The sequence below is a fragment of the Xiphophorus couchianus genome, chromosome 18 (genome assembly GCF_001444195.1).
Source record: "Xiphophorus couchianus chromosome 18, X_couchianus-1.0, whole genome shotgun sequence".
Classification (NCBI taxonomy): domain Eukaryota; kingdom Metazoa; phylum Chordata; class Actinopteri; order Cyprinodontiformes; family Poeciliidae; genus Xiphophorus; species Xiphophorus couchianus.
This window is the reverse complement of record NC_040245.1, coordinates 9,556,835-9,572,324: the sequence shown is the minus strand read 5'-3', so window position 1 is coordinate 9,572,324 and position 15,490 is coordinate 9,556,835.

Here is a 15,490-nt window from a genome sequence, read left to right as displayed (position 1 = left end):
TAACTGGGATTTTATTTATGTAAAAATCAATACAGAAGGACAACATCTGAAAAGTGTGGTGTGTATTTATGTTAAGCCTAATTTCCTCTGAGAATAAACATCACCCTAAGACCAAGAAACACAGTAGGGGGTATGTTGTTGGAAAATCTAAAGTACAACTACATCTCACAGATCTCTGTTCAATCATTTGTCAGAAATCAAAAGACTATGGCACAACTGCAAACCTAAAGATAAATGTCCAGCTAAACTGAAAGGTTGGATGAGTTCACTATTAATTAGAGAAGCAGCTAACAGCGCCGTGACAACTGTGGAAAGCTGCAAAATCCACAGCGCAGGTGAGAAAATATTTCAGCAGAAAAGCATACTCCATAAATATGGCATTAATGGAAAATCATGAAGAAGAATCCCCATTTGTAGTTCCCCATAAGGGATATAGGGGGCACACCAAAATATGGAAGTGTGTGTTCTGGTCTGATGAGCCATCCCCATGGTGACATGATGATGGCAGCATCATGCTGTGTAGATGCTTGTCTTTAGCATTTGAAGATAGATGAAGCAAAATCCAGAACATTTTATAAGAAAGATGTTTTCATCAAACAACCAGATCTCCAGTGGAATGGTTGAGTTCAAAAGCATATTTGTGAGTTCGAATGGTACAATAAATGTCTGATAGAAGTCAAATTTGACCCTCTCCTTCCAGACTGACTGAGGTTAAGGTATTTTTGCAAAAAACAATTAAAAAATGTCTATCATGTAAAATCTCAACAAAACATATCAGTAGGTTGTGAGAACAAAACAGGAAAACCTTCAAAGTATGTGGAACCTTTCGCAAGACAGTGTGTGATATGTTCGAGTGTGTCATTTTGTTTTTATTAAAACACATGGAAATTTCTCTTTGGAAGAGTTTTTTCCAAACATTAGCTGATCACTCCCACTGAACTGGTTTCTCCTCTTCCTACCTTCTGTCTCCATGTGTTTGTCCCCCAACGTCAAACCTGCGGCTCTTCATCCATTTTAACTTGGCCTGCCGGCCAATAATCCTGCGTCGTAGCTCAGGCTGTCAGGCTCTTGGCAGGCACCTTGTAGAGACAGAGTGATGCAGGGCGGTAGAGGGAGTGGTTGTGAATGGAGCTTTGACGTCAGCCTCTTCCCTCCACTCCACATTAGTATGGGTTTGTGTGTCTGGGAGTGATCGATGCTTGGTCACCATTTTGCTCCTGTAGGTTTTTGTTAAAACTTATGATCTACAGCCTGTCTCAGAGTCCCTTCGAAATGACATAACACACCGGGTCAGATATGAAAAATGTTTTTTAGTCATGTTTTTACCTTTCTCTGAAAAGATGAAAATAATCAAGTCAATAGATTCTGAAAATAGCTTGTTCATGTCGTCACATCTGTCTGCTGAACAGAGAAAAGGACAAACACAAAGAGTCCCATTTATATCTAACATTGTTCCCATCCCCAAACAAAAACCCATATTGCGATGGCTTGTTTTAATTTATTTCCAACAGACATTGTTGCATATGAGTTCAAATCCATAATTGTGCTGCGTTTTTGTATATTTTTCTCCCTGTTCAGATGAAAATAGGGAGCCCACTGTAGGTCAAAAATAATTTGTATATCCACAGGAGCATGAGTCACTCCGACTTTCTGTGCAGAATGCAGCAGAACCAATTAAGGCACTTTAGCTTCTTATGGAAATCTAAATGAAATGCACCGGATTTGTGTCACGCATAAAGAATCACAAGAGGACCTAGGGCTTAAATTCATCCTTTATAACAGGATGTGAAAGTTTAACCAGGTTCTGTTCCTCTCCCCACCTACTTTTATTTCACTATTTATAGCTGCAGCAATATAACATAACACCGGGTTAGAAATATATATATTTTGATTCGGTGGACAAGACAAAAAATATTTAATTGCATTTACCTTTTCATTATTAAGGTAATTATTTGTTAACTGTAACGCTTTGCGTATTTTTAGACTTAAATGTCAACTTCACACACACACGCATACACAATCTTCAAGTGACAGTTTATTTTATGTCAATATCTATTTATGTTACCTTTCATGGTGTTTTATTACATAATGCATTGATTTTTTTTGGCATTAGAGTGACATTGTCAAATTCACTTCTCCTCACTTGTCAACTATCCACATGTGCCCATCAGCAGCTACTTCCTGTTAGCCAGAGAGTTGTCTTAACTCAACTGTGAGCTTGCAAACTTGTAAGCAGAGCCCACAGTGCAAGAGAACAAAGCAGCTTCTTAGGGCCCCCAAACCACCAGGGACCTCCCATAAATATTTAAATTTTAAGAACATTAAATGTTTACATTTGTTTATTGAGAATGTGGATACGAATAGATTTGATTCGAAGGATCTTACCAAGCAGCTGAAGTGAACAGTCGATAATCTTGATGTTTACATATAGTATCATGATCAAGTTACCTATAGCTATAGGTCAATATGAACAGGGCTTGCAGTGGAAAATAACTCTGAAGTGTGTTGAAGCACATACCACTCCGGATTGTGCATAGATCAGTTGTTGAAAGACTGAAAAGTTGGGAATTTTGAAGCTGTAGCTCAAATGAAAAATGTGTTTTCCACACTGTCAAAAATAAGTCTTGTCGTTGTATTTACCAGGACAGGAAGAGGAAGAAGAAAACGTGAGCAGCAGCTCATAGCAAACAATAAAAACGTTCTTATCTAAAAGTAAATATACAAGTTTGTGAGAAAGTTATAGGATGGACTGGAAAGGTCATATTTTATCACTGAAGATTTGGAGCAACCCTCTGAAGAAAAGTTAGTTTATCCACAGAGACTGAAACAGGAAGGTGAATTTCAAGGTTTATCCTGCTAGAACCTGCAGAACTGCTGCACACTCACTACTGGACCCGACGTACCTCCACTCACCTTACGCCCTATAAGATGTCACAAAGAGAGCTGCTAACTGGGTAAGGCTGAGCTCACAAAGTGAGTTTGTCTGCTCTATGCACTGCATTGAGTGTGTAAACAGTCCCAAGCTGCACACAATGCACACAGAATAAGGAAATGAGGCCAACAGGAAGACCAAAAATTAGATTTATGGATGTGGATAAAGAGGGCATGAAGTTTGTTGGTGTGAGGATTCAGAGGACATGACTAAATGGAGACAGTTAGGTAACTGTAGCAGGAAGAGAAAAGGTAAAAGAGAAGAAGAAGAAATACAATACTATGTTAGAAAATATAACATAAAAAATGTAACTCTTGACCGTAGGATGAGGGAAGTAACCCTAAGCAATTGAAGAATAGAAACTATTCACCTCAAACTTTGTTTTGCATTGATTTTTGCCACCTCCCTTGAAGTCATGAACCTGGATACAAACACAATCAAATTAATAAGTTTTTTGTACAAGTTAAAGGAAGAATTTTATATTTCTGAAGTCCTGCAGTGGATATCCATATTTAATCAGTCAGTATTGTTGAAAAGTTGCTTACGAAAAGGAATACACACCTCCGGTCATGAATTTTAACAGATACAGAACAGACAGAATATAGATTTTATGGATCTCAGATCAATATTTGCTAAGTTAGAGCAAAAACTGTGTAAAAAAGTTCCTTCACTGTGTTTTTTTAATGTTTCTTGGTCAAGTCATTAATCGTTGTGGTGAATGATGAATGAAAAACTGAGCCATTTAAATATCTGAATTGGGAGTTGATATTTTTAGGTCTCCCAAATTCCCTCTAACAGCTCATGACTTCTTCCTCATAAACAGATAAATCAACATATAACCTGCACACATGGACTCAAATTCAAGCTTCTGACTTTGCTAACACTACTTGTGTCATGGTTCATCATTGCCATCTGCACAGAAACATTTTCAAAGTATCACCTGCTGCACTCTTAGCTGCTTTGTGCCTCTTGCCCCTTTTTAAAATGTCTTTTACACATTTCTTGACAGAAATTAAATTAATGATCTTGAGTTACAAGTGTAAAGACAACAGAAAATTAAAAGTTGGAAAAATGAATAAACACCTTTTTAATTACACCTCTGAACCAATGTTCCACTCACATCACAAAGCAGCACAGCTTTATCACAGTAATAGCACAGTGGTGCATGATCTTTGCTCCTTAATGTGTTCTACATCTTTTCCTCTCTCTGCTTTTCTTGCCTAAGGCAGTTAATGCGATTCATAAAAAAGAGGGAAGCTGGGAAAATGTGATGAAAGGAAGTTGTCTGAAGGGATTATAAAAGGGAGGACAGTTTCTTCTTAGCTTTTCTTCATACTCTGCTAAACTTAAAGCATAAGCAGCTTCCTAAATATAACAGTGTGGAGCTGCTGGATTCATTTATTTTGTTTCATAAGCAAGTTGTTGCTTATGAAAGCAGCCCAGTTCTTTTGCATCCAATTTTCTTATGCCACGGCTTTAAAAAAACTTTGAGTCAGGAATCAGCTTTCCTTTTGACATTTAAGGAAGTATTTTTATTTAACTCTCTCCAATACGCAAAAATAAACTTGAGCTCATTTCCTCCTCTCAGACAGGCTTTGTGTTGTTACACATCTGGGAATGCTCTGGATGATTGTAAAACTAACCAGCAGTGAAGTTTCACTTTGTAACATTTACAAAAAGGAAAGGCAGATGGAATGGAGTAGTTTTTCTCCAGTGAGGCCCATTTCTTTTAAAACTGGATTCCACCTTTTGCAACAAGAACAGCAACAGGATTTCATAACAGACTCTGTAATAATTAAGGGGGTCCAAAGCTCCAAATGATTAGGAAATCACTGTCATGTTATTTTGTTCTGTAAAGCTTCGTTATTCTTGCATCCTGAGCTGTGCAGCTAAAGTTCTTATTCCATATATGCACTAAGGTCTCGCAATTTCTAACCAGGGACTGAAACCTTGCCTCACTTTCACAAAACAGAATGAATGCCAGAGTAACACATAATGACAAGAGCTCTCCACATTCACTGGCAGCGTTGTAAATTTGTAAAAACGAAAAAAAAGAAAAAGAAGCTTCAAGTAAATTTGCATAATCTTATTCTGAAACATTTTTGAAAAAAATCCTCCTTTAATTTGAGTATATCTATAAAAATATCCCATGTTTTTGATAGAACCACTGAAAGCATGACACATTTTGTGAAGAGGACAGTAATTATTATTCTTTATAAGGTTTCACATGGGGTTGAATCTTCACAAACTCATTTATATTTTGGCTCACTTTGTGTCTTAACTTTCTCTATTACTATATATCAATATGTTTTTGGTCATTGTTGTGATAAAAGACCAAATAAAGGTTCCCTTTCAGGTTATTAGCAGGGTCCACCTCATTGTTTTTTTTATTTAAACTTCGTCTTCTTTTATTTTAAAGAGTTGGTTGCTCAGTACATGCTAACATTGCTCCCAGTGCCTTGGGAAGAGAAACAGGAAGTCATGCATTACCAAATAGAAACCTTTAGAAACTCTGATCTGTTTAAGTAATGTGTATAATGCAAAGTGCTATTGTTACATTTATTTTGAAGGAATATTTTTTAACATGAACATGTTCAAATTAATGACTGGATTTTTCAAGTAAGTGCAATGCAAAGCTCTGGTACTACAATAAGAAATTGATTTATTTTAAGGCTTTTTGACTTAATTTCCTGGGATACTAATAATTTTGGCTGACACTGACTACAATTTTGAGATATATGTGCTCCTCATCCAACGTTAAGGCTTTGCTTGAAAGTAGAAATGTAAATGTAAAAGCTCGTGCCTTATTGAGGTATCCTTGAACCACAGGAAGGGTTATACTGACGGAAAAACTTACAATTTCAACTTTCTGGTGAAACTATCAATGAAACAGTGGATGCTGCAACATGGCTTGACCAGGCCTGAGGGATTGCTAGGCTATGATTGACACCATAATTAGTGTGCTTTGATTGTGTGACTGTTTGCTGGAAGTTAGCCCTCAACAACCTGCTGTTTTCCAGTAAAATCTAAGCTCTGCCCTCCCTCACTTTCCCTGTCTAGTAAAAAAAAAAAAAATCCAATTTAATAAGGTCAAACGTCATATCCAGTTAGCATATCTGCTGCTGTTTGTCCTTCCATCTGACAGGTGTGTTATATCAGATACAGGACTCTGCTACCTTCACCTAATATTTACATCTTGTCTCTACATTGCCCTCAATTAACACAAAGAAGATCACAGTTTCCTCACAGATACCATGTGTGAGTTGCAGGTCTTTGCTTCTCTTGATCTCCAGTAAAATGTTAACAAAAAGCACAAAAGAATCATTTTCAACCCAAAAGCTTATCTGTGTGGAGTTTCCTTGTTCTTCCTGTGGATGCATGGATTTTACCCCACAGTCCAAAAAGATGTGTTTTAGTCTAGCTGGTGATTCTAAATTATAGGTGCGATACATGTTTTTTTTGGCTTTATGATAGACTGTTCGTGTGAGCCAAAAAAAAAAAATAAAATAATGCAGTCTATTTGCATAGCACTTATAACTACTTAAAGACACTTTACAGGAGTACAAAAATATAAAATCAAGCAATGCAACATAAGAGAAAAACACACAAAATGGGCAGATTATACATTAAAAGTAATTTACAAGGTATACCCAGCTCCTGCTTAGATTCATTGAATCTTCCAAAGATTTTCTTTTCCCTTTGGCTTTTTCATATTTTACAAATGTCAACACAACTTATTGGGATGTGTAGAGAAAACCTAACCTTCCGTATCACCTGAACACACCATCGACTCTGAGAAATATTGTATGGTAGTGGCAGCAGGATGCTGTGGGAATGCTTTTCTTTAAAAGCATCAAAGAGAAGCTGGTTGGAGTTGATGGGATGATAGATGGAGTTAAATAAAGAACAAGCCATGGATAAAAACTTGTTTGAAGCTTCAATAGACTCGAGAATTGACCACAGCTTCACCTTTCAGCGAGAAAACAACCCTGAACATACAGCCAGAGCTACAATGACATGGTTGCCCAGCCAAAGTCCTGACCTCAAACCATTTCTGATTTAGCAGGAAGAAAACTGATGTCCTTAAATGCTCTTCAGTGCTACAGTTGATAAAAAACTGTAGCACTGATGTGTCAAAGTGGGAAAGTCTGAAGGGAATGAATACTTTCTTGAGGCTCTGTTCACAGTACAGTTAACAATAATAGCTCCTTTTCAAGGGCGTCAGTCACTTGCACCAAAGAGTCGTTTTCACTCCAAGCACCACTTTTACACCTTATTTCACACCCTTTCTCGCCAGGCCTGAGGTATTATTGACAGAAGACCACTTTGTTTTGGTTTATCTGCTCCTGCTCCTTGTCCATGATGACGAATTGGTCCTTTAATTGCTGGTTGCGCTCCCCCCGTTAGCCGAGCGGTTGCTAAGTGCCCAGTGAGAGACAGAAAGGAGCATTAGGACTGCGGCTGTCTGCTGCATCCATCTGTAACATCCAGTGGGTTAGAAACACAGAGAGAGACAAAGAGGGGCGTCTGGAAGCAGAGTCAGGATGACTCATAGGTCAGATTTGCGTGAGTGAATGTGGAAAGCGCGTTCCTGTGAGCATAATGTGAAATTACATTTATGCCTGTGCACATTATGCAAAGTTGAGCGTCATTGTGAGTGAGTTTGTTTATGAGAGGAAAATAGAGAACAATAAGGCTTTTTCCTCCAGCTGTGGGATGAAAACCCTAATTAAATTCTCTTTGATGCAACATTTCTCTTTGATGCAACATTAGCTTTTTAAACGTGTGTCTCTAATCTGAGTCTCTTATCGCCACCCATTGCTAAGAGTGACTTAGCAGACTTGAACGTTATGATAATGTAGCTGTGTGAATTAGACCACAAGAAAATGTACAACAGGGCCATTGCAGGACCAGCTGAGTAAATAGTGCCTGCAGCTTCCTCTCAGTTTTTCACCACTTCCTGCGGAGGTCACACACTGGATATGTGATCTTTTTGGGCCTGTTCCTCAAGCTTTCGTTTGTTTACTGTATGCTTTTAACATCACAGAAACATGGGCCTATATTGTCTTGGGTGAATAATTCTCCTGTGTCATCTGTCTTTCAACAACGAGTCTAACAGATTGATCCAAAATGGCTGACTTCCTGTTGGCTTTGGACCATGGCTCCAAGAAACACTTTTGTACGTCTTGGGAAGTTACACCTGCACCAAATTTCATAATCCTCGACCAAATATGGCTTGAGCTGATTATTTTATGGTGGAACTTTTACAAAAATATGTCTTATGCATGTTTTGTAAAACTGTCACCATGTCCTGCAGTACAACACAAAACAGTCAGACGTCTGCAGAAACGCGGAGCTCCTGGTCAGATTTGTGGAGTGTCCAACTTACAGTTCTCCTGTCAGATTCTCCCACCTGACCTCTTGATACTTGCTGCTTCTTGTGTGTTTTTGTTTGATGAATGCTCTTTATAAGTTTCCATTTGAGCAATACTTTGGCCATTTTCAGAAAACGCATTGAACAGAGCAGAGTGCAATATTCAAAGCTTGTGATATTGCTTTATAACATGAAACTCTGCTTTAAAATTAAAATCTGTCTATTGTGCTCTCTGGTCTTTATGAAGCTCTTTGTTCAATGATAACCTCTAACAAATCTTTGAAGCCTATATTCACTTCCTTCCACTTCTTAATTACGCACTTCTTTGTGTTGGTCAGTCACATAAGATCCCAATACAATAGATCATTATTTGTGACAGAACAGTGGAAGGTAGTAGGCGATATCTTTAATTATTGGCTCCTTAATCATTTCTTTCCTTGTTGCCTTCACTCAAGCTGCACAGCTTCTGTTGTACTTAATTACTTGCATTAAAAGTGTCTAACACAGGAGAAGCTAAGCTGATTAAAACAGTGACCAGAACTGAATATTACAATTCCCCTTTACTTCAACCGAACCACAAACTTTATTTTGCCCACCAAAGAAGAAGCTTATTATGATGAATAGCCTTTTCAGGAAACACTGGAACCTTTACAAAAGCTATTATAGCTCATCTGGCAGAAGGACAGCAGCTCCTCTCTGCAGAAGGAAAATGATAATTAGAGTGGTGGCCCTAACCCCCATTGAATGGATCAATCTTCAATACCAAAACAAGGAAATGAAAGATGAAACACTGCATAAATCTGAGACCCTGAGTGAAAGATATCGGTGGTTCGAGTTTGTGGCTCGATCAGAGAGACGAGACCTACCACTGAACACAAGCTTTCCCCTGGAATAATAATAATTGTTATTAAATTATTATTATTTTTGATAATAATTATTGATTATTATCAAAAAATAATAATGAACAATTAAAATAAACACAAAGTATAGGAAGCTGTTTAGAGAAAAATACGTTCTGAATGGAACAAGGCGAAGATGTTATAATCTGGGTTGGTTTCTCACACAAAAGCTGAAAGGTGTGGAAAAAGTACCACAACTCATAATGTGACTGTCAAACACAGAATGTCTTTATTGCTTTTATGTTTTATCCCACTGTCGCCCCTTCATGTGAAGTGTTATATAAAAGCTGTCAAGCTGTCTTTCATATTAGTCAAAATAAGCTTTTTTCTGTAAATACCAGGGAGAATTCGACACGGCCATGCAGCATGACAAAGAGGCTGAGAGGTCCCTAGAGTTGTGTGAAATTAGTGCCCATAAAAGATAGATGCCAAAATGGAGACATAAATAAACAATACACCAAGGCACATACTTAATCTAAGGGAATGACATTAAATTCATTCTGTTAGTTTGAATGGAAATTGTTTGAAAAACCTAGCCCTGATCTGTCTGTGATGATGCTGTGCTTCTTTGTCTGTTGTTTGTTCACTGACATTCTCTAAAGAAATTACCATACTACAGTTGAACTCATCCTAAGATTAAACGTAAACTCTGTTTACTAATTAGGAGACTCCTGAAGGCAATTGGTTACTCAGGATTTTGATTGTGGGTGTCACAGTAAAAGAAGTTGAAAACTAATGTATATGCCAGAAATTTTATTTGTACAAACAATTAAATTCACAAATCCTTTTTCCCCCCTTGTCAATCTTGCATCGATTTGTGCACGTCTGAAAAGGGTAAGCACTGAATTCAGTAAAGATTAAAACCCACAAATTGGACACTAACCTCTGTTGACAACACAAGAAGATATTTCCTGGTCCCACCAGGACTCTTAATGAATTGAAACTGGAGGCTAAAATAAATCTGTCCTCCATATCGCTCAGCTGTCTCCTACTGAACAGAGAAGGTAGAGGAGGATCTCTGTTCAGTTGCTCATTACGTTTAGATTAAGATGTTTGTTTACAATAAAGAGAGAGTACTGTCTCTTAATGTGCTCTAGAGGCACAGCATTGTTCTTTATATCAAAGTACACCATTTTGGAAGAGGTGTCAAACTAAATGAAATAATCAAATGATGTGAAAAATAAATCTGACTAACAGCATTTCTTTAGTGCCATATGAACAATTGTAAGAATGCCTGGTATGACTCTGCCCCCCTGTTGTGTTGATGCTCGTCTCAGTGATTAAGTAGGTTAGCAGATGGCTGATAGAAACTTCAGCTGAGGTCCTCTGGACAACTAAGATGAGACTGAGGTGTGAAGTGGGAGGGCCACAGGATGACACAACAGTGTCTTCTTTAGAAGAGTTGAAAGAAAAGGCTTCAAAGACTCAATAGTTCAAAGAACATGTGAAGGAAAAAGACTGGGGAGAAGTAATAATTTAAAAAAAACAGATACATTTGACCAGAATGGTTTGTCATAATAAGAATATAAGCTGCAGAATTACAACATGAATTTTATACAATGAGCTCTCACTTAATATTTTACAGAAACAATGTCACAACAGCTATAAATAAATAATCACTAAATACCTATCAATAAGAATTTGAGCAAATATGACGGTAAAGCTCAAGGATCCATAATACAGGCAATGAATTCATTCTTTATAACCATCCTTGCAGCTTATGTACATGTTGCTGAAGTGCAAAAGAAAAATAAAACACCTCTAATTCTTAGGCATTTATTTTAACAAGTTAAATAACAAAATAAACAAATAAAAAAAAAAATAAAAAACAGCATAATTCCTTCCAAAGAAATGTCACTGAATGCTTGGATTGTTTATTGACGTGAACCTTTTCCCTAGGGATGAGTCAGAAATGTGAAGATGGATAATTTTTCTGCGCCTCTGATTCTCTGACTCATCCTGTGTCTGTCTTTAAATTTAAAAACAGAGTTTCTTTTCCTCACTTCCTCAACTTGTTCTCTGAACCTCATATAGGGAGAAACTATGGTTGGCTAGAAAATTAGGTACTACCCATGTTGTTACATACACCAGCCAGCAATGTATTTCTTTTGAGCATTCAGCAAGCTCAAGCAATCTTGAGCTTGCTTGTACAAGCAATCTTAACAAGGGAAGGTTGTTAGCAGTGCATACATGAGCATAATTGTCAGAGCTAAGACCCTCCTCCTGTCTCTGATTGGTTGTTTCTAAAAGGCACTGATAACTTTATTTTGCACATCAATGTTTGGATAGCAGATGTTATTTGAAAAGATTCAGTTGTGATAACTGATCTTTAAAATATTACTATACAGACAAGTCAACCCTTCATGGGATTCAAATGATATTTTTCTGCCTTTTGTGGAGTATTGGTTGATAATTACACATGCAGCTTTCAACTGCACTTCTGAATCTCGGAATACAGAAATACGGACAGTAAAAGACTTTCTTTCTCTTCACGGGTTGAAAGCAAGTTTCCTGTGTCACATACTGGCACACATAGTACTACTGGTGTGCTCAAATTGTGACTCAGACTCTTGACACATCACCCCAGACAGCCACAGGATCAGTCTGAAACTGCAGCACGAGAACCGCTTTCTTGTTTACAGCAGTTGTGTTTACCAGCAGCATCGACCGTGTCCAGCTATCATAAATGTAATAATGGGATTTGGTGTGTGGTTGCCATGGAGACACGTCTATAGGGACAAGCTATTTGAGAGCAATTAGCCTGTAGAGCTCCATTCACAGAACAGGTGTGTTTAAGCAGTCCTGTTTTTCTCCCGCCCGTGTTTGTGTGTCTCGCCGCGGTGTGTGACGCCCGTCTTGTTCCAGCAAGACAAATAAAGAGACATTTTACAAGTTCACAGTCGCTCACGACGATGTTGACTGGTGGAGATCTTGGCACAACCTGGCAGGAGTATGCAACACCTCCCACAGACTAAATGAAGAGTCACTCACGGTGTGAAGCGGCGAGCTTTTTCAGACCTGAACTCCCCACGCCTGGTCCGGCGTCTCATGTGTCACCATGTCCACACACTCGTAATATCTCCTGTAAGTCACAATCCTCTGACAGGACCAGTTTGTTGAGTGGGTGAGATGATATTATTTCAGAAAGGTTCTCATTATTTTAAAAGGGTCTGTGGCAAAAAAAAAAAAAAAAAGAGTCAGATATGTGTTTTCTTACTCACTTTAGAGAAAAGTGTAAAAGTGGGCTTTATTTTACATGTGAGGAAGCTGCAGCCCCAGCAGCTCCAGTACATGAATATTTTAAGTTCTGCCTAATTAAGAGACTTTGCTGCCCTCCACTAACATCTATCAGGTTGTTTCACTTTCTGTTTCATTCGTTATGATGATGGGCGGAAATCACAAATCTATAAGATAAACTACTCACAAAGATTTAAGGATTTTTGGCTTTTAGGTAAAATTTTAGGGTGAACCTAAATTGCACTTCAAACTTTACAGGTGAACCTATTGTTATTTTTTTGAAACTTTTAAATTCACTTGTCCAACTGTTTAATGTTTTTCTCTAATGAGTTTGGATAAGAGATCCATGGTTAATGTGCCAATAAATCAATAATATATGTTTTTCTTTCTTTTTTGGAACATAGTTATTTTTATAATGCATCATTTCTGCACTGATTAAATGTATTCAAATAAAAGTATGCCACCTCAATAAAAGAATAACTTGTTTCAAGGTTTTTGCACATGCTTACTAAGATTGCCGATAAACATGAAGCACTGTACCGAGCCCTCTTTGTTTTGTGTTTTTCTTATGAAACAAGTAAAAAGTAAACACAATTGAAAATAAAGTTCAGAATCAGAAGAAACACATCATTACATCATAACTGACCTGGTTGCTGCAATGTGTTCCTTTGAAATCAAACGCCGTAGCTTTGCATGGAAATCAGCATAAAAGAAATATTGATTAGACTGTTTTTGAACCTGTGTTGTGAAGTTAGAGTTTTGTGCTGTGTAGCTGTGATTCTAATGCTACCAGGTTAGGTGGTTTATATATGTGACAAGATGCCATTTATTTACCCATCAGAAAAATAGTTGAGGTGCCTTCCTCAAGTCATTCTGGTAATGACGCAGCTAAATCTGAACCTCTCTCAAGAAAGGCCTTTGGAGGGTAAGGAGGATGACGAGCATTTTTATGTTTCCTGTGAACATTAGTGAAATTAATTAACTGAATGGCTTGAATTTTCAAGTTGGCAACGGCCACAGTTCTTCATCTCTAAACGCAGTCACTGTGAATTCATCTTCGTTTCTGTCTTTTCCAACTTGTTGTTTTAAAGCTAAGGTTCATCTCTTTCTCTACTTTTAGCAGTGATTCTTCCAGACAAGCTGTACAGATGCAAATTAGCTTTTGGCTTACGTTTCCATAGTAACACTTATTAGGTAAAGGCTTGACTCCAGAGTGTTTGAGCAGAAGAAAAAGAAAAAAAAAACTTTCCACACTGAAAAAAACATGTTAGTTGGGATGGAAGAAGAGCCAACAATCGGGCCAATTTTCTGCTTCTATTGTTGGTGATGACAGATTGTGTGAGTGTGTTTACTGACTGACTGTTGACAAGATGTGTCCGACACCCAACTGGTAACAACCGTGGAATAACAGGAAATGCTGGAAGAAAGCCTCGTGATAACAGCGCAGGGGTTGCAACAGAAATAATTATTGGAATCTGGCACTTTATACAAGCAACATATAATGAGAAGCTGCTGGAGATCAGATACTAATGGTCTCTGAGATAAAGCTGAAAAAGGTCAGAATCAATATCAGAACACAGAAGAAAGTTGTATTTTTTGTATTAAGCTTCAGCAGAGTTTGATTGTATCTCTAACTCATTTTCTGCTTGTTTGATTCTTGAGCCTGGATTATTATAAGATAGAATATTAGTTGTGCAGTAACAAAACATCCCTTTTCTGCTGTTAGTGTTTTACTTTTCATCACCATACAAAGTACTTCTATCATGTTCCGTGTTTTTCTGTGTGTTTATTTTGAGTTTCCTGTGTCTCTGAGTCTCCGTGTTGTCCTGTCTCCCTTTGATTACTCCCAGGTGTTTCTCGTTCCCTAATTACCTCCTGTGTTTTTAGTCTCACCTGTGTCTCTGTGTTTTGTCGGGTCCTCGTCGCTTGTTACATCTTTCTGTTTGCCGGTTCATTTGCCACGCGTATATTCTGTTGCTACTGGTGTGAGCCCTGGCTTCCGCTCAGCCGTGCCGCCAGAATCTTGTGGACTGGTTGGAACATTATTTATTATTGAAACAACCATCTCTCTTACCTGGGTCTCCTGGCGTTCTACCTCACCACTCATCCACCACACCTTATGACAACTTCTAAATCAGTTCTTCTGTTTCTTTTCTGTTTATGCTCTTCTCAAATCCCCAGTTGGCCATTGTTTATGTACTTGTACCTGTACTGAGCCAGATTCTGCTGGAGGTTTCTTCTTGTTAAAGAGGAGTTTTCCTCTCCACTGCCGTCACATACTTGCACAGAAAATCAGATCGATGTAAAGTTAATGCAAACGATTACATGCTTGTCCAGGAAAAGTGATTGTTTCAAGTCAGTGACTTGATACAATCTGCTGGGTTTCCTTGGACAGAAAACTTTTTGTTTAAATAATAAACCAAGCTTATTGTGTTGTTTGATGATTAGGTTCAATTGGAATGTATGTGTGATTGAAATGAAATTAGTTGTTTGTAAAATTATTACTCTGATTTTCAGACATGAAAATGCTTTGAACTAAACCAGTTCACTGAAGTTCTATGCTTAGAGCCATCAAGAGCGATGGATGATGTTTCTCCCACTCTGAGTTTATTTTTTGCTTAAAACAATGATCTGATAGGTCGCTGGAAAAGACCATTGTAGAAGTTGACCTTCCAAAATATTACCTCAATGCATAGAACCACCTTGTTTTTCGGAGATGTGAAGTGCTAATTCTTGGGGCTTTATTTTCAAACTTGGTTTCATCTGAACTGAAAGCCTCCTTCCACATGTTTGTTGTGTCACTTTCATGGCTTGTGGCAAACTACAAAAACTACTTGTCATAGTTTGAGTTTCTAGATTTGTCTAGAGCAAAACTATTTATCTTGCAGACAAGTCAAGGATTCTCCGTCCTGAGCTGTAGATCTCTGCAGCTCCTCCAGAGTTACCCTGGGCTTCATGGTTGCCTGTCTGATTGCTCTCCTTAACAGACCTGCCATTTTGGGTGGATGGCCATGTTTTAGTAAGTTTGCAGATGGAACTTTCTCCTTG